The following is a 21318-nucleotide window of genomic DNA, read 5'->3' as shown; positions in this document are numbered from 1 at the left end:
GTAAATTCAAGTTGTTATAAGATAGATTGTTTGATAATTGAAATTAGGGAAGATAGTTAGGTTAGCTAGTTTAGTTAGGTTGGTTGTTCTGTTGAAAAAAATATAATTCTTAATTTTTGAATTCAAAAATTTTAGTTTTATATTTCCATTGTGACTAGAATCCACCCAATTTTTCGAAAGTTGAAATAAATAATGAATAGAAAAAGATAGATATCAGAAAACTAAATCATATCAGTGGTGTTGTATTTCGTCTTTGTGAAACACATAATGACTTTATCCCTCTTTCAATTAGGGTAATAGGGAATTCTGTCAAATGCAGCGGAGCGGAATAACATTATGTTGTTTTTAAAAATCAATGATGAAATATGAAGAGCAAACTGTGCCGAATTGTCGCCCCTCAAAAAAAATCGGTCTTCACTGTTTCACCCCAAAAGCCGGCCCTGTTCCAAAGGATAATTAACCAGAGTCAACATTGAAAAATCGCAGACATTATCGCTTCGACCCATTTTTTCACAAGAAGACGAAACATTCCACTATCGAAATCAGATTTGTTTTGATCATTAAGCTTGTTTGGACAAAGACGAACATACCCAAATCAATTAGGACGACTGAGACGAATGTTTTCAATACTTTCGCTCTGACAACTGTGTAATTCTCAAAATCTACGATCTTCTTTTGCTCCCAGGGACTTGAGGTTTTCTGGTTCCAAAATTATCCGATCAAGGTCATATAGATCCTACACTTTTGGACAGTGAAAGATAAACACTAGTAATTCACTGTAATTAATCGGATTCAATTGAAGAGCACTCAGATCTCTCATATAGGTTCAAAATAAACCGAGGCAGACGTGATGCCAAACACCTAGGGCCAGTTCATCAATAAGTGATTGAATCCTGCTCGATAACCAATGGGATTGCGTAATGCGAATTGGAGCTCCGTTCGAATAGATATACAGGGTGTTTCCTAAACATGCGGCAAAAATTCAGGGGGTTGTTCCTTGGACTATTTTAAGCATGTTTTGTCCTTGGATGGTTTTTGAAAAACCTCTTTGTTTCGAAGATACAGGGCGAACAACATTTTTCATATTTTTAAAATTAATAATAGTTTAAATAAAAATGCGTACCGCACTGTGTTTACTAAGTAGGTACAATTTATTTTTAAATTTGTTTAACAACATTCCAATTACTAAAAACGGCCAGTTTTTTGACTAAAAATTGATAAGTGCAGATGGTAAAGGAATAGAGATTAAACACGGTTTTCATTTGAATTCGTTTTGTGATGTATTAGCAATTTTTAGTCAAAAAACTGGCCGTTTTTAGTAATTGGAATGTTGTTTAACAAATTTAAAAATAAATTGTACCTACTTAGTAAACACAGTGCGGTACGCATTTTTATTTAAACTATTATTAATTTTAAAAATATGAAAAATGTTGTTCGCCCTGTATCTTCGAAACAAATAGGTTTTTCAAAAATCATCAAAGGACAAAATATTCTTAGAATAGTCCAAGGAACAACCCCCTGAATTTTTGCCGCATGTTTAGGAAACACACTGTATATCGCATTGATTTCCTTAACAGTCGGTACTGGTTAATCTAAATCAACTATTAACTGATTAACAGGTTTCCATTGGCTTAGCTCCTAACTTTGCTCCAGATTTGCAAGTATAGTCTTTTTTATCAAGACACAACTGAAATGTCTAGAAGTACTTGTTGATATTGTTTTTTTTTTGTGAAAACTTTTACATGTGTCAATGAAGTTTTTTGTTCGATCTCATCTGACATCTACTTGATACAAGTAAGTCATACAGCGCAGGCGAGTCTGTGTCTCGGGATGTGAGATCAATGTAACGGGTGTTTTTTTCGAGGTATATAACTTTAAGTTGACATTACTGTTCAAGATAGCGACCGATTTAACAGCTGTCAAGAGATTTATTCTCAGTTTGGGTTGGCAATTCATCATGAATAGACTCACGCCTGAGCAACGCTTGCAAATAATGCATTTTTATTTCGAAAATAATGGTTCTGCGCGGAATACGTAACGCTATTTTTTCTAAACGCTAAATGGAGCAGTTATGAGCGAGATCGATATCTGATGATTAGGCTACCACTGACCACACAATGAATATCTGGAATATTTGAAATACTTAGGATATATTTCAATTGTTTACGAACAAAAGCACAAAAGCTATTCACCTCTCACTAGTCCCCTCAACTCAAAGAAATCCCTTCAACTCTAATAATATCCCTATGTACCGCCAAACGTCTGAACGAGCCTTTACGTCAAAGAGAGCCATTAATCAGCTGAGAACTGACCATGACAGCTCGTTGCAATAACCTATTGAAGACGTATTGTCGAGTCTTCAATTTGTGTGTATCAAGCACGCAAAAATTCAGCTGTTTAGCAATTTCACGTTGAAATATTTTTTTCCGATCTCTAAATCAAGCAGTGTTGAGGAAGGTCTGTATCTGGATGAGCGACCACTGACCACACAATTAGCGTCAACCTCAAAGTAATGAACATAGATAGAGAGGGAGCATATGTCATTTTCAGTAAGCAATGAAATGAACTATCAAATTTGACATGAGGCGCGCGGAAATGAAAACATATCAGTGATACGATATTTCACTCAATTCGCGAGTTTCTCCACAAAGAAAGCACTTCTTATGTCCCATAGTGTATCAACGTTTCATATTAACTCAAAGTATATTGAAATAAATACCTAAATATATCAGAAAATCAGAAAAAAAACTTCAAGCGCGCCAAAACGACGTGAAACAACCGATGACACTAGGAGAGCAAAAGTAGATACAGAAAATAATAGATATTCTGCTCATTATAAATTCGACAATTAGGAATAATACCGGATTCCAAATGTTCAAATTTGCATATTTAATCGGGGATCACTCAAATATATTTCATCATGAATAGACTCACGCCTGAACAACGCTTGCAAATAGTGCAATTTTATTTCGAAAATAATGGTTCTGTGCGGAATACGTATCACGCACTACGTCCATTTTATTTTGTTTAGCGATGAAGCGCACTTCTGGTTGAATGGCTACGTCAACAAAAAAAAACTGCCGCATTTGGAGTGAAGCTAATCCTCAAGTGTATGTCGAAACACCGTTACATCCAGAAAAACTGACTGTTTGGTGCGCTTTATGGGCTGGTGGAATCATTGGTCCGTACTTCTTCAAAAACGATGATGGCCAGAACGTTACAGTCAATGGTGATCGGTATAGAGCCATGATTACTAAATTTTTCATTCCTGAATTGAACAACCATGATGTCCAGGAGCTGTGGTTCCAACAAGACGGCGCAACATGTCACACAGCTCGTACCACAATCGATTTATTGAAAGACACGTTTGGTAACCGCCTAATTTCACGTTTTGGACCTGTGAATTGGCCTCCAAGATCTTGTGATTCAACACCGCTAGACTACTTTCTGTGGGGCTATGTTGAGTCATTGGTCTATGCGGATAAGCCACAAACCCTTGACCATTTGGAAGACAACATTCGCCGTGTTATTGCCGATATACGGCCACAAATGATGGAAAAAGTAATCGAAAATTGGACGTCCAGATTGGACTACATCCGAGCCAGCCGTGGCGGTCATATGCCAAAAATAATATTTAAAACGTAATGCCACAAGATTATCTTGCGGATAAATAAAATTCATATCAATCGAATAAAATCCATCGTTGTTTTATTGCAATTTAAAGTTCTATAGCTCTAAAAAACACCCTTTATTAGAAAAAAGTGCATAAAGAATGGTGAATAGTGAAAGTCCAATTAGAAAGAAGAGAACATAATTACGTTACACTAAACCCATAACATTTCAGGAACACCTACATGTACCTCCCTTTCCTCAAAGCGATGTTGAAACAGGAGTTGTTCAATTAGAAACAAGAGGAGAGTATATCCCACGTCTTTTCATTTCTGTCAGCATCATACCATTAGCGTAGGTTTATCACCACTAAACCTTTCATGATAGCTTTTTGCAGAGTAAGAATTGTCATGTTAAAAATAATGTATTCTCTTGCACAAGAATTAATATTATTAATTGGTTTATAAAAGATGACAACGCAGATGAAGTAGTTGGGTAAGTTAATTTTGATTACCTAGGTAAACAAGCTCCATGTGTTCAAACAGTTTTGAATATTTTTAGAAAGAAGATAAGGTAAATGTAAAAGTTTGGTCATCCCAGGAGCGCTAGAGAGACTGATACGCGGTAGGCCACATGGTGGTAATCCCAAGGTCGAAATCGAAAATTTTCCAAAAATTCAGAGCCAAGTTTGAAGTTTTCATTCCTACACGCTTATTAGTTTATTTTTCAGTCCATAACAAAAGGTGTATCAACAAAATTATAAAAGAAACATTGTGCTCCCAAAATAGAAGAAAACATTACAAGTTTTTTTTTTCTCACAAAACCACATGTTCGATTGTAACCGCATCATACTTTTTCGATACAAACATGCTTCTCATGCCTGATGTCTTTAGCTTACACGATTTCTGAGAAATTCACTCGACGTTCTCTGATTGTTACAAAGAACCATTAATTCGAAGATAACAATAGACAATTTTATCTGTCGGATGTAGTATTATTTACAAACATAACTCAATTATTCGATTTAATGGTCTATTGATACGAGGGGCATTCGTATACAATTTAACTAGTATCAAGTGGAATTTAGAGCTTCTCTGGATTTCTGTTCGTACGGTTAGCGATTTCTCGAAATGACAAACCCGCCTCCCGTAGACCACAATTCGACCTCTTTCAAATTCACTTAGCTGACGTGCTCAGGCACGTACAGGCGCGTACACGTGCTCAGGCATTTTATAACAACTGAACATCAGCTTTGGATCTCCTCGAACAGCTGGTTTGTTGTAAAATTCAAAAAACGTGTACAATATTTAAGTAACAAATATTGTTCACATGGAAAATACTTCACTTTGGCTCCAAATTCAATCATTTACTCCTTGCTATACTAAAAGTTGTTTTTTTTAGAGCTATAGAACTTTAAATTGCAATAAAACAACGATGGATTATTCGATTGCCATGAATTTTATTTATCCGCAAGATAATTCTGTGGCATTACATTTTAAATATGATTTCTGGCATATGACCGCTACGGCTGGCTCGGATGTAGTCCAATCTGGACGTCCAATTTTCGATTACATTTTCCAACATTTGTGGCCGTATATCGGCAATAACACGGCGAATGTTGTTTTCCAAATGGTCAAGGGTTTGTGGCTTATCCGCATAGATCAATGACTTTAGATAGCCCCACAGAAAGTAGTCTAGGAGTGTTAAATCACAAGATCTTGGAGGCTAATTCACAGGTCCAAAACGTGAAATTAGGCGGTCACCAAACGTGTCTTTCAATAAATCAATTGTGGCACGATCTGTGTGACATGTTGTGCCGTCTTGTTGGAACCACAGCTTCTGGACATCATGGTTGTTCAATTCAGGAATGAAAAAGTTAGTAATCATGGCTCTATACCGATCACCATTGACTGTAAGGTTCTGGCCATCATCGTTTTTTAAGAAGTACGGACCAATGATTCCACCAGCCCATAAAGCGCACCAAACAGTCAGTTTTTCTGGATGTAACGGTGTTTCGACATGCACTTGAGGATTAGCTTCACTCCAAATACGGCAGTTTTGTTTGTTGACGTAACCATTCAACCAGAAGTGCGCTTCATCTCTAAACAAAATTAGCTTATGAAAATCGGGAACAACGGCAATCTCATTTTGGGCCCATTTTCAAGCGTTGTTCAGGCTTGAGTCCATTCATGATGAATTGCCAAACCAAACTGAGAATAAATCACTTGACAGCTGTTAAATCGGTCGCCATCTTGAACAGCAATTTCAACTTGAAGTTATATACCTCGAAAAAAACACCCTTTATTTATGTATTACCAAAAAAAAAATTAAAATTTAAACAGTCCCTTCAGGGTGTTGCAGTTTCTTTGTCAGTCAGTGTACGTCAAACTCTTCCAGAGATTAATTCTCGGATAACAGAATTACACCTCCTGGGCTTCTGGAGACCAGCTGCACATAAAATCTCATAAGAGTGGACTGGTAGCTGGTACTTCTCAAAAGTACGATACGCTTCTAATTAAAAAGAATGCTTCGTAGAAAACTTCAATGTCACTATTGACGTCAGCGTATCAGATGTATAGGAGATATTATTTCATCTCATTCATTCCGTTTAACTCTGCAATTTGCGCTCGACACATGGATATAATGAATAAAACTCTGGCTGCTTCTCCTTATCAATAGGTTAATACTTAATTAGGCCAATTGAGATTCGGATTAGATGGGTGTTTTGACTGGGATTCTTTTATGGTGTTGTAAACGAGAAGTCTCTAGTCTACTTTGAATAGGAATATAGCAGGGTGTGCAAATTACTGCCCTTTCATTGCTTTATGGGATTGAATTCATGGAACGCACCCCAATATTTTTAAGTCATTCTCTGATTATTCGGTTCTGTGTTCTAACCTAGATTAGATTTGAGAAATCGAGTAATTAGGTTACTGGTGGAAGAAGCGTTCAAAATTAAGCATGTATTGCTGCGATGATACTAAATGCAATAATTCAACGTACAAATGTTTATAATTTTCGAATTTGTGTACCAAAAGTTGATGTTGAAACGACTAATGAAGTATTATTAATCAAACTCAATTATATCTGACTATAGAGCAGATGTTTGACGTCTGAGAGCACTGATGTTTGAATTTGTTAATTGGCCTAATTTGCTCGAAGAATTCAAAGGACTAGATACCTATATAATTTTTCCACTGGGATTTGAAATAATGAATTCCATCCAATAGAGAGAAGTATTTAGTTGTAAAATATTCCCATTCAACCTTAACTCTCTTGTGAGATTCAAATAATCTTTCAACATTTCAGCAACAAATTTAATAATTATCAAACCTCATAACGTTTCTATTTGATGAATCGAGTTCGTGCGAGACCTATTTAACATGATATTATCTTCAGCTACTCCATTCACTTTTTCAATAATATAGAGAGGAAAAGTTCATTTTCTCTATCAAAACTCAACATTTACAAAAGTTTCACTAAAAAATCAGAGTCGCCTAACTGACATCTTGAAATGAATCGCTTCAAACTTGAAAATTCCATGGTGAAAGCCGAGATACATAGAATACCTATTCTATGAATCTTATGCAGTCGTAGATATCAGTTATTCAGAATGAAATTACCAAAATTGTGTAAATTAATGCCACCAAAAAAAATAATTTTTCGGAATTGCTTAAATATTAAAAGACTACACTTCCATTATGAAGAAGAAAATTGTGAAGATTATAAACAATGCAGTGTGAAATCTTCATGGTACACCGCTCCACAGATGATCCAAAAAAAATTTTTTTCAAATAATATGATAGAATAAACTATCCGGATCATTCGAGTACACCTCAGAGAAATAAACATAGATAGAGGAAGCATATGTCATTTTCAGACAGCAAAATTTGTCCCCAACATCAAATTTGACATGAAGCGCGCAGAAATGAAAACATATCAGTGATACAATGTTTCACTCAATTCGCGAGTTTCTCCACAAAGAACCCACTTCTTATGTCCGTTAGTGAATCAACGTTTCATATCAACTCAAACTATATTGAAATAAATACCTAAATATATAAGAAATTCAGAAAACAAACTTCAAGCGTGCCAAACGACGTGAAACAACCGATGACACTAGGAGAGCAAAAGTTGCCAAATCTTGAATTTAGGCAGGTAGATACAGAAAATAATAAATATTCTGCTCATTATGAATTCGACAATTAGGAAAACTATCGGATTCCAAATATTCAAATGTGTATATTTAATCGGGAATCACTAAATAAATATATTTCATTCAATATAATATACATTCATAACGATATAGTAAAATTGTGGATTTGAAAATATATGACAATCCGACAACGTAATCTAACCATGTTGGGGACATGTCAAAATTGCGTATACTCTCTCTATTTATGTTTATTACTCTATGGAGTGCACACTTCTCAAATCCATATCTACAACTTCAACACCATTTAGAACATGTTAAAAATTCTGGACAGTCATATATCTGCTGCCTATCATAATTCGCAGAAAATATAATCAGGATTTATGAGATGGGATTTCGTCTGCTGTAATCTCGATAGAAATAATCTTCAATTAATCAACTAGAAAAATTGTTTTATTTACTTTAAAAATTCATAAAAATATCAACATGCTCCAATTCAATACTTCGAAACTTGGTTTTTCCCGAGAATTATTGTTTTTCTGGATTTCTCAAATATTATCTTGTTATTTTTCGACTTATTTTCTCGTTGAATAGGAACGTCGAATACCACTCTAGATAAAATACAAGCAGGTAAAATTTCTCAATTAGTATATTCAAGTTTGTTACTTTTCGGTAATTTCGCTCAAAATTTTATCCCTATACCTTTTCCAATTGTAGTTCAGAAAATCAAAATTCAATTTCAGAAAAGGGAACATGGAGGGGAACATATAATTCAGAATAGGAAAGTATAATTCACAAAAGAAAAATTGGATTTCAGAATATAGATTATTCTGAATAACTATTTCCAATTCTGAATTACAATTTCGATCTTCTGAAATTCAATTTGCTTTTTTGAATTACATTTTACGCTTTCTGAATTACTATTGGGAAAAGTGTAGTTGTATGTTGTATTTCATATGACAAATTAAAATATGTGCTTGCAAGGCAAAGACGGAAGGGATTTCTGCATCACATTGTAACTGGAGACAAAAAATGGGATCATCACGATAATCCCAAGATCATAAAATCATAGGGATATCCCGACAATGCTTCCACGTTGACGGCCAAACCGAATATTCACGGTTCCAAGGTCATGCTCAGTATTTGGTTGGACCAGCTCGGCATAGTGTATTATGAATTGTTAAAATTGACTGAAACAATCACAGGCGATCGTAATCGAACACAATTAATGTGTTTGAGCCGAGCATTGGAAGACAAACGGCCGCAATACGATGAGATACATGATAAAGTGATTTTACAGCATGACAATACTCCACCCCATGTAGCGAAAGTGGTTGAGAGATACTTGGAATCGTTGAATTGGCAAGTCCTACCCCACCCGCCGTATTCTCCAGACATTGCTCACTCCAACTATCACTTGTTTCGATCAATGGCACGCGGCTTGGATGACCAACATCAACATTATTATTCGAAACATTTTTTCGTTACATGTTTCTTTTTTGAGATTTTTCACTGATTCAACATTATGAATTTTACCCAATTTACGTCGAAAGCTCCCATCTTCATATCAGACGAATCTTTTCCGAACCTTTATAATCGAAACTAATTAACCAAAATGGCTTCTGAACTATATCGGATACCCAGCCAACTATTAGAAACGCACGCCATGCTCTCATTGTGTTCAAATGCAATTCGGGATAGAGATATGAATGCGATTATCTTCATTTCGAACGGTTTCACGAGAAAACCCGTACTCGGAAAATCGAGAAACGAAAGTGAATAAATAGATATTGGAATTTGAATGAATCGGTATGCGGGCTTCGTGGAACAGCTGAATGTTACTGGAAAATTACGGTGAATTTCCCGACAGAATTGAACAATGGAACCATTAGTGCAGTCCCTTTGGAGTGGATTAATTTGATGTGTGCATTAGATAAAGCAAAAAACACAAAATGGTAGGTATACGGGATGTTACCAAATAGGTACAAAATAATTTTCATTTTTTCTTGAGATTGCCGAAGACGGATGACATTTTGTGTGCTTGTATACAGGGTGATTCACCGGGATGGCCTATTAGACGTTTATAGGAAACTTATATTAATTTTGAGCTGAAAATTCGCATATTGGGGATTGAGACAATAATCTTTCTCCCTATAAAATATTTTTAGATCGCTACAACTTCCGGTTATACCGGAAACAGACTACTACTTCCTTATTTCGAAGGCACAACCAGTTTATTATTGCATCATTAGATAGCTTTTTCGATGACAATTTCAGCAATATGCCATAACTTGGGTAAAAACTCAACGGTTTATGAGTTAATGGGATTCTAATAAAAATGGTGGCGATGAGGACTCACATTTTTCTGAATATTTCGACAAAAAAAGCTTTTTTCGAACAAATTTTTTCTTTTTCAATTCTGTAAGTACGTAGTATAATAAAACTGTTTGCGGTTTGGACCAAAAATGTACAGGGTGTTTATAAGTAGATCATGAACTTGGACAACTCAAATTCATCAAAACTCAAGATTTTCAAATCAGAACCTATACTTTTTATCATTTCTGTCGATTCTACTTATAAAATGAGGACACACATTTGTTTGAATATTTGGACAAGAAAAGCTTTTTTCGAATTTTTTTTTCTTTTTCGATTCTGTAAATACGTATTATAATAAGACTGTTTGCGATTTGTACCAACAAAAATGTTCATAAGTATATCATGAACTTGGACAACTCAAATTCATCAAAACTCAAGATTTTCAAATCAGAACCTATACACTTTCTATCATTTCAGTAGATTCTACGTAAAAACTAGTGTGGGGGTTACTATACCTAAAAAGAATACTTCAAGAGTTATCGAGGAAGAACTTTAAATGAGGAAAAACCGCAATTCCTAACTGTGTGGATTAGTCTGTGACTTCCGGAAAACACAGAAAGAAACGAAAATTCGATGTTTGGATAACTAAATTTTACATTTCATCACAGAACCTTTATAGAAACATTTTTTTTTAAAACGACCTAACGAATCTCCCCCTGGAGTTTCATTCCTTATAGTTAGGAAGCCCCCTCTATATTCAAATCCCATGGAAAACCCTAATATTTTATTCATTTTGAAGTGACATATTTATGTTCATAAATCTTTATGATACATCTTTATTCCTTCTTTTATTTTGTTTGCTCCACCACATCGGTCATCCATGTTTATCTATTTTTTTCCATCATCTCATGTTTCTAAATATTCGTCTATACATCACATTTTCATCACAGTAAGTAAAAATGTTGAGATATTCTACGAGGGGAATAATAAGGCTTTGTGTAGAATTGGCACCGTTTTCTGCTCCTATTCTCTAATTAATGTATGGTAATTATTTTAGTTTCAGAAAAAAAAATGTTTCATCATCTAGTTTCAGCCTTTTAATTATTTGATTTACATGAAATATTTGCATACAAATTGAAGATTAGTTCCTAATTATATTTAATGTGCTTACATAAGTAGGATCCACTTTTTTATCATTTCAATCGCGTACTATTTTCAGTATGATAATTTGAAATATTTTTCCGCCCGAAAGTAACACTTTTTGATCAGTTTTTTTTGCAATTTACGTATTTCTGTTTGATGAAAACGAGCGCGTATGGAATTTTGATAATCGTATTGACGTGTACGTTTGATGTATTGACGTGTGCATTTTTTCTGGCATTATCGCATTTCTTCACAAATAGCTTTTTATCGAGCTTTCGCCAAAGTGGTTCCAGGGCCTGACAGAAGTTTATATTTCCGAAGCATTGCCAAAATTGGAGGATTATCAAATTCCATCCTTTCCTAGAGTTGATTATTTTGGAAATTATTTTTGCATTGATTAAGGTGTCTTTCCTACTGTATGTTCTGTGATTCGATTCCAAAACTTTATTATTCTCTAGATGAAAGTTTAGAGTCTATCGAAGGCAAAATGAAGCTTTTTGATGACTTTGAGAATGAAAAAAATTTTCGTCTCGGATTGTTGGTTTGTCGGCATCCAAAAATCGTTATATCTCCTGAATTATTCGTCACAGACCCCTCAAATAAAAACGTTTTTCAAACTTCAAGTTCCCCTCTAAAACATAGTGAGGTTTCAAGTGCGTAGCCCACATCCAGAAGAAGTGGCAGCTTCGGGAAAAACTATCAATTTTGTCTTTGAAAATTTCAGATTTTTGCCTAAAATTTCTGAAATAATGTACTGATCGCCCAACTGCGAGCATTTTCGTAATCTACTTAGTCGAATCAATCATTAAAATGATACAATATTCCAATGAAGAAATTTTTATTTTTCAAAAAATTTTCTAAGGGTATAAAAAATTTTACGAAAATACTTGGACAAAAAATGTTTCAGGTGAGATCGAAATTCGGCTAATCAGAGATCATCAATTATGGCACCGCTCACCGATTCTTCGTAGAGCTCCCGGTTTTGAGGAAATTTGAACTTGAAATATGGGAAAAAAATGAATTTGCCTCTAAAAATCGTTATATCTCCTGAATTATTCGTTACAGACCCCTCAAATAAAAACGTTTTTCAAACATCGAGTTCTGACCTAAAACATAGTGAGGTTTCAAAGGCGTTGCTTACGTCCAGGAGAATTTGCAGTCTCGGGAATATTTTTTTCGAAAATTTCATATTTTTACCTTTAATTTCTGAAATAATGTACTGCTACCCCAACAGCAAGCATTTTCGTGATCTACGTAATCGAATCAATCAATAAAAAAATCCAATATTCCCATGAAAGTACTTTTAATTTTCTTTCTATTTTCTGAGGTCTAGGGTATGGAAAATTCTGCAATAATTTTTCTACAAAAAATTTTTGGGTGAGCTCGAAATTTGGCTAATTAGGGGTCGTCAATTGAATTTCTATCCAAGAATCATATATCTCCTAAAATATTTGTCGCAGACCCTTCAAATGAAAACTTTTTTTAGAGATCGAGTTCTGATCTAGAACATAGTGAGGTTTCCAGTGCGTTGCTTATATCCCGAAGAAGTGGCAGCCTCGAGAAAATTATCAATTTTTCATTGAAACTTTCAGATTATTTCCTATATTCATAGTATAAGGAAAGGATAGTAAGCCAGTGTCGTGCTTTTTTCGATTTTGTTGATGTTGAGCGCCATCTAGTTGTACTCACGTTTTACTCGAATTTTACTGTCAAAAATTGGTCCGTAAAGTGGAGCCCTCTGAAAAAATCGGTGTTATTTTGAAGAACTAAAATATTTGAAATAGAGTGGTCAGAAGATTTCTATATTTTGATATTTTTTCTGCTCTGTAATAAGCATTTACGCCAGTGGCGTGTATTTGTGATAACTTAATAATAACATAAAAATTGTTGGCAATGTCATGCGACCCCTTTTCAACCACGCCACTGAATGAATTATCGTATTATTTCTGCGCCATCTATAGCTCATGATTCAGCGCTATCTATTATCGAGTTACTTATCCAAATCCAACTACAGTAGCGACCCCTGGTGACTATTTCCTTGCCGTCAAACGGCGGTTGGCTTACTATCCTTTCCTTATACTATGCTATATTTCATGAAATAATGGACTAATCGCCCAACTGCAAGCATTTTCGTGATGAACTCCCAAACCTTACCGAACAGAAATGTCAACACAGTTTGACATTCTCAACTGTCAACCATAGACAACAACCATCGAAACTCTTCATGCGGCTAAGAAAACACCCATTATTTCGGTCTCAGTACCGAAAAATTAACCAGGAACTGTTGAAAATGTCTATTGGCTTGTGTTATCGCTTTCAGCATCCAATTTCTCCATAATTTTCTCCCGTCTCGTTCACATCGAACGGAAAGGAAACGGAATTAGATGAGTAACCATAAACCGCTTTCTTCTTCTATCGCCAGACGTATATAGAGAGCTAAATCAGGCGATGGACAGCCACTAATGGCCGGCTATTAATCGCGCGATCGAGAAGTAATGTTTGCCCGCTTTTGGATAACTTTCTTGATTAAATTGAGATGTAGCCGACTGTAATCGCATGCTGTACGCCCGTTGGGAGATCGATCGTCGTTGGATTTCCAATGTAAGGTAATGTAAGTGCCCGCTGCGATCGGAAATTGGTCGGGTGACATCTTCCGGAAAACGATTGAATTCGAAAGCGCGAAGCGTGTGAAATGCCAACAGAAACTTTGGATTTTTGCTAGGAAAAAAAAAAGGAAAAAATGGCAGGTTGTCCCAAATTCGATGCTGACTGAAAGCATCTCGAGAACTATAAGACTCAGAGAAAAATTCTTCGAGGACCCAAGATCTATCTTCTCGAAATTATAAGATAACAGAAACTAAAGGGTGTTTTTTTTTAGAGCTATAGAATTTTAAATTGCAATAAAACAACGATGGATTATTCCATTGACATGAATCTCCTCTTGTTTCTAATTGAACAACTCCTGTTTCAACATCGCTTTGAGGAAAGGGAGGTACATGTAGGTGTTCCTGAAATGTTATGGGTTTAGTGTAACGTCATTATGTTCTCTTCATTCTAATTGGACTTTCACTATTTGTAGAAACCATTCTTTATGCACTTTTTTCTAATAAAGGGTGTTTTTTTTTAGAGCTATAGAATTTTAAATTGCAATAAAACAACGATGGATCATTCCATTGACATGAATTTTATTTATCCGCAAGATAATCTTGTGGCATTACATTTTAAATATGATTTCTGGCATATGACCGCTCGGATGTAGTCCAATCTGAACGTCCAATTTTCGATGACTTTTTCGAACATTTGTGGCCGTATATCGGCAATAAACGGCGAATGTTGTCTTCCAAATGGTCAAGGTTTTGTGGCTTATCCGCATAGACCAATGACTTTACATAGTCCCACAGAAAGTAGTCTAGTGGTGTTGAATCACTAGATCTTGAAGGATAATTCACAGGTCCAAAACGTGAAATTATACGGTCACCAAACGTGTCTTTCAATAAATCGATTGTGGCATGAGCTGTGTGACATGTTGCGGCGTCTTGTTGGAACCACAGCTCCTGGACATCATGGTTGTTCAATTCAGGAATGAATTTAGTAATTATGGCTCGATACCGATCACCATTGACTGTAACGTTATGGCCATCATCGTTTTTGAAGAAGTACGGACCAATGATTCCACCAGCCCATAAAGCGCACCAAACAGTCAGTTTTTCTGGATGTAACGGTGTTTCGACATACACTTGAGAATTAGCTTCACTCCAAATGCGGCAGTTTTGTTTGTTGACGTAGCCATTCAACCAGAAGTGCGCTTCATCGCTAAACAAAATAAAATGGACGAAGTGCGCGATACGTATTCCGCACAGAACCATTATTTTCGAAATAAAATTGCACTATTTGCAAGCGTTGTTCAGGCGTGAGTCTATTCATGATGAATTGCCAAACTAAACTGAGAATAAATCACTTGACAGCTGTTAAATCGATCGCCATCTTGAACAGTAATGCCAACTTAAAGTTATATTCCTCGAAAAAAAACACCCGTTAAAAATTTGGATTTTCCTGATGATTACTAGAGATTCGTTTGGAATTTTTTCCTCGAAATCGGAAGCAGATACAACTAAACTGTATGAAGATTACAAGAAACCAAAAAGTGTAGTACTGGAGCAAACTTTCTTTTTACTACCACTTGTAGTACACAGTGGTAAACCAAAAATGAATTTCTGGACGAAAGAAGCGAGTAATATTTCAAAAAAATATCACCCTGTAGATTTGCATTCAAAATTAACATAACACATGATGAGTTTTGGTACTTATTCATTCAATCTGTAGCGGAGATTGATAAAGATTCGATAAACTGGTATTATCATCACAAAAAAGTAGGAAGACAAGAAACACCCTGTACCTTGAAAACAGAGCGTTGTGGGCCCGTGTTTATAAGACTTTTTTTCTTAAAATTAGGCAAGGAATCGAAAAATACAAACATCATGACGAAATTATAGAGCGCTGTGCAAAGCTCTGAAGAATTTTAATAAAAATAGAGATATCGTTTAAATGCGAAATTGCTGTTTACGCCTAGCTCTTTTATATACCATAATCCCTTAATTTCTAATCGGAGCGCCAACGATTGGGGCAGTTCCAACCCCCCACTTATCTCTCCCAGCGTGGGGAGTTTGGTTATTGCAATTTTAATCGTGTTTTTTTCCAGAATCTCCCCTCTCCCGAGTTAATTGGATCCAATCCATCTCGATTGACATGCAAAAATAATCTCCAAAATAATCAGCAGTGGGGAGGGATGGAATTTGCAAATCCTCCCCCTCTGATACTTCGCAGATTCAGGCACTCTTCAGGCTTCGACGAAGGCTGGATAAAAAGCTGTTTGTGAAAAAAATGCAGTGTTTGCAGAAAAAAATGTGCACGTCAATACATCAGCAATATATTTTACTGGGTGTTCCCAAATTGTCAAAGTTTGATTCATTCTGAAATTTTCTTCTCATAGCACCTTCCCTTCAGAAAAATCTTATCAATCAAGACAATTAATTCTTAGATTCTTCAATACAGTCGTATTTTAGGCCAATTGAAAAGTCCGCGGTCTAATGCACAGATGGCGGTGCTAGTATTAAATTCATATGATTTTTAGTTAGTACCAACCTTCAAACGATACGTGTCAAAATTGGACAGCAGTCCTACCATTAGTTTATTATTGCGTTGTGAGTGTAGCTACTTGTGTTATTTGAAAAAAGATGGAAAAAAAATTTCGTGTGCTTTTCCAAGAAAAAAATACAGTTGAAGCAAAATCTTAGCTTGATGAGGAGTTTCCGGGCTCTGCACCAGGAAAAGTCAACCATCATTGATTGGTATGCTAAGTTTAAACGTGGTGAAATAAGCACCAAAGACGGCGAACGCAGTGGACGCCCAAAAGAGGCTGTCACCGACGAAAAAATCAAAAAAAGTTCACAAAATAATTTCAAATGACCGTAAAGTGAAGTTGATCGAGCAGATATTGTGAAGATATCATCTGAACGTGTACCTACATCATATCATTCATGAATATTTGTACATGAAAAAGCTGTGTGATGTGTGCCGCGCGAGCTCACAATCGATCAAAAGCAACATCGTGTTAATGATTCTGAGCAGTGTTTGAAGCTGTTTGAGTGCAATAAACCTGAATTTTTGCGTCGATATGTGGCAATGGATGAAACATCAGTATTCTGGGATGCGCAAGGTATAATATTCATTGATTACCTTCAAAATGGCCAGGCCATCAACAGCAATTGTTATATAGCGTTATTGGATCCTTTAAAGGATAAAATCGTTAAAAAACGGCCCCATTTGAAGAAAAAAAAAGGTGCTCTTTCATCAAGACAATGCGCCGTGTCACAAATCAATAAAAACAATGGCAAAATTGCATGAATTGGGCTTCAAATTGCTTCCGCATCCACCGTATTCGCCAGATCTGCCCCCCAGCGACTTTTTTCTGTTCTCAGACCTCAAAAGAATGCTCGCTGGCAAGAAATCTAGCGCCAATGAAGAAGTAATCGCCGAAACTGAGGCCTATTTTGGAACGAAAAACAAATCGTACTACAAAAATGGTATCGAATAGTTGGAAGATCGCTATAATCGCTGTATCGCCCTCGAAGGCAAATATGTTGAATAATAAAATCAAATTTTGCCCAAAAAATGTGTTTTACTATGATAGACCGGGGACTTTTCAATTGGCCTGTTATATTCTTAGATTCTTCAATACAGTCATAGAGCCCATTATCGTAGAATTTTCATCACCCTGCAAATGGCAGCTAAGTTCACTCTATCAGAAGAATTTAGTAAACTGGAGGTGAAAATAATCAGTCGTTGTGAAATTAGCTGAAAAGAGGAGCTTTTTATGTAGACTTTGCTTACAAGTGGCGAGTGAACAATATTTCTGGAAAAAATATACTTCCTAATAAAAATCAAAGTTGTTCAAAAAAAGTAATTTTTGTATTCCTGAGAGAAGTTAGCGAGGAAGTTAGAGACTTAATTTTTATAAAACTCAATAAAAATGGACAAATACAACGCTTTTATCATAGACACTTGTGAGTTTATTTGATTAGCATGAAATTATCGAGGGATTTATCAATGTGAGATATTTAATAATTAAAGAAAAGGAGGGAATAATAACATTAATAACAATTAATTCCTATTCATTAATATCTAAGGGACGTTAAATGACACTAATATGCATAAACCACAAAGTTAAAAATTTATAGATTATAAAATGAAACAAAAATAGATTAAGGTGCAACCATGTAGATTTTTAATAGACTCTCGAATAGACTAAAATGAACAGTAATAAAACGAGTTATCGCCTCAACATAATTTGTAATGTAATTATAATCTTAAAAGTCAATTCATCATTTTTTTTCAACGATAATTGATTTATTATGATTCCAGTGACGTCAACAATGGAGTAAATATTGATATATGGTTTGTATGTACATTCACCTGTTGAAAAAGTTATCAGGGTTATTATTATCTGAAAAAAATTGATTTAATGAATGGAATTTATTTATAGAATTTGATGTCCCCAAAGTATGTGGTTTTTCTTGTCTATTTGGAGTGAAATTTGAAGAGGAAACGGTTTATTTCGCGATATTCCAGACTGAAGAGAGAAGTTTTCATTTCAGAAGAGTTTCAGAGATTTTTTTTCTGAAAATTAGTCTTGTAAAAAAGGTCTAATTCATTTCAGAATAATAACACCGAAATTCCTTGAAGGTCTAATATAACGGAAATTATTTATTTTATTAATTTAACTCGAGTTGAGAGAAAAATAATTCAATATCAAAGAAATCACTCATCTGATTTTTATCAAAGATAAAAAATATGATTTATGAAATAATGAAATTCGCACTAGATCGAAAAGATAAAATAATAAAAAAATAAATTCCACTAATGTAAGCACATTAAGAATAATTATGAACTAATCTTCAATTTGTATGCAAATATTACATTTAAATGAAACAATAAAAGTACTTAAACGAAATGATAAAATCTTGATTGTCGGAAACTAAAATAATTATCAAACATTTATTAGAGAATAGATACAGAAAATGTTTTCAATTCAAAGCAATGTGTTCTTACTCTCCCAAAGAATATTTGCACACAACAATATTCTAAAAAAATACCTAAATTTTTGAAAATTTCAAATGTTGATTTTGAAATGAGGAAAATCGGTACAATTTTTTAAGGTTATAGCCATCAGGATTTTTCGTTAATATATCGAGAATCTCCATTCGAGTCAATTGAAATTCAGTTTTCACTGAAATAAAAAAAAAGCTTTTTTAAAAAAATATCGTATCAGGAAAAAGTAGTTTTCAATTCATTATATCATTTTCGTTAGTTTTGTATATGAAATTGGATGAAATGAGAGTGGCAAGACCATGTGTATTGAAATACTTAAAAAAACATATTAAAATGATTTTCATATCAAGCAGAAATCAAGCAGCTTTGAACGAGGACAGTGCTTGGATGAGTATCCGCTCAAATATTATTCAATGAAAAATTTGAAGATGAGAAATGATCCAATTCGATCTTTTCTTTTTGAAGAAACAACCATAGAAGTTGTTATTTCAATTTCTTCCCAAAGAATTAGTAGTAGAATTTCAATAAAAATATCGAAACCTCTCTTCAAAATAAATACCTACATATCGATCCAAAGCCACCGGAGATTGAGAAATTTCTTCTGTTACGAAAGTTCCACGCTATCGTATTCTAAATTTATCTATATCAATATTAGGATTTCCTGAGTGTACAAAGTTTTTTTAAGCATTGACGTAGGATCTAGTAGGTACTTTGCCGATTAGAAAATTTGCACCGGCTTTTTCACGATAGCGCACAATCTAGACCACATCCTCTTGTGATATTCGCTTTTTTATCGCCCATTGGAAAGAACTAAAAGGATGACAATTAACACTGTTAGATTGTAACACTGAAATTTTATCAATTTCCTAAATTATTACGCGTCGCGTTATGAAATTTATAAATTTTACCCTGCAGGACACAATTCTGAGGTTAGAAGAAGTGGTTTATCCAGGAACCATAGATTTATTATCCTATAATAAGCCTAATCAGGAACAGACACAAAATATGTTTGCTATGTTCCAGGACACAGAAATTACTGTCAAGTAATATCGAAATTGCAACTTTCAGCTAGTTGAACGTTTTAAATTTAAATTTTCTATTATTTCACATATGTTTCGAATTATGGGCACTATAAAAGGAGGTGTTGAAACTTTTGGTGTTTATCCAAAGCGACATAGATGAGGTCATAGAACTCCATATTTACATCTTTCTGTATTTAATATAAATTGTGCTTGAATTCTGATCATAACTTAACATCCAAATCAACGAATATGCTCTAATGTTGAGATTGTATCACATCTGGTCAAAAACTCTCAATTTATTTTCTAGCTGCTACTTCCATGTCATTAGAAATGCCTCAATAGTTGTTTTTTTATTTCTTATTGATTTCTACTGCCTATCCAGTTCTCTCAGTATGTCTGTATCTCATCAAAGTTTTCAGAAATAAACAAATACATCGCGAGCGCAAAACATGTCAGTTTGAGAGTTGCCATTTATACATTATATTTTTCATTACCTGTTATAGCTTCTGCAGATTCTTTCATCATGTAGGTAGAAGGTATGTAATTGAAAATGAAAAGATGCAGAAGGAATCTAACCAGTTTTTCTGAATGTTTATGTTGTTTCAATGAATGTTAGTTTTGTAGAAAAATTATATTTGTAGGTATTTATTGATCAAGTTCTCTCTGAGGTCGACAACTGAGCAATATTTGTCTTTCACCATACATACTCATGATTTCAAAGGTTTTTCATAGTTTTTATTACAATTTATGGATAGCATAAGTACCCTTTCAAACTTCATGAATATAGTTTCGAAAATAATTTTTGGTGAAACCCAGGTCAGATAACTTTTGAGAAGAATACAAAAAATAACATAATAACAAATTATTGTAATCAAAAATTCCATAATACATACACATACAATAGACCATTATTTATGTGGAAAAAGGAGCTAAATCATACAAAGTATTATTTGTAAGTGGTAGTATATCTGAAACCTAAAATTGTATGTATAATCAAGATCAAAAAGTGAAACCATCTCCACACAAATTCTTCTAAACTACTTTCAACAACAAATCTATTCCGTAATCTCATAACCGATATTCTTTTCTATTTTCACCAAGCATTTTTCACACCTGTTCAAATATAAACATAGCGCATAAGCATTCGTTCCAAATGTAAATAGAAGGTCTTCAACTAAGTAGCTATCCCGAAATCAAAATCAATAAACTAACAAAATCTTTTTCATGGCTCATTTGAATCTGAAAAATCCCCAAACAGGGCTGCTAATTTTGAAAACTTCAAAAATACCAGGTATGCCAACCACACCTTTTCTCCTCGTATTCGGAGTCTTGGCTTCATTTATTGTTGTCAATTTGGTTTCTTAATTAGTAATGATAAATGGGCAGCATGTTGGCCGGTGTTAGGTAGGTGGTCTTTGATCTGGATTCTGGATGACCTGTCAATTGTCAACAAAAAGGTGAACGACC

The 21318-nt window shown here is 34.6% G+C and overlaps 1 protein-coding gene across 2 annotated transcripts in view; it reads right to left on the bottom strand.

Moving 5' to 3' along the window:
* The window catches only part of LOC123681722 (G protein-coupled receptor kinase 1), a 134886-nt gene that overhangs the window by 113126 nt on the left and 442 nt on the right, over positions 1 to 21318 (bottom strand). The window lies entirely within an intron of this gene.

The sequence above is a fragment of the Harmonia axyridis genome, chromosome 6 (genome assembly GCF_914767665.1).
Source record: "Harmonia axyridis chromosome 6, icHarAxyr1.1, whole genome shotgun sequence".
In the NCBI taxonomy this organism is placed as follows: Eukaryota; Metazoa; Arthropoda; class Insecta; order Coleoptera; family Coccinellidae; genus Harmonia; species Harmonia axyridis.
This window is presented reverse-complemented; position numbering and strand designations above follow the sequence as displayed.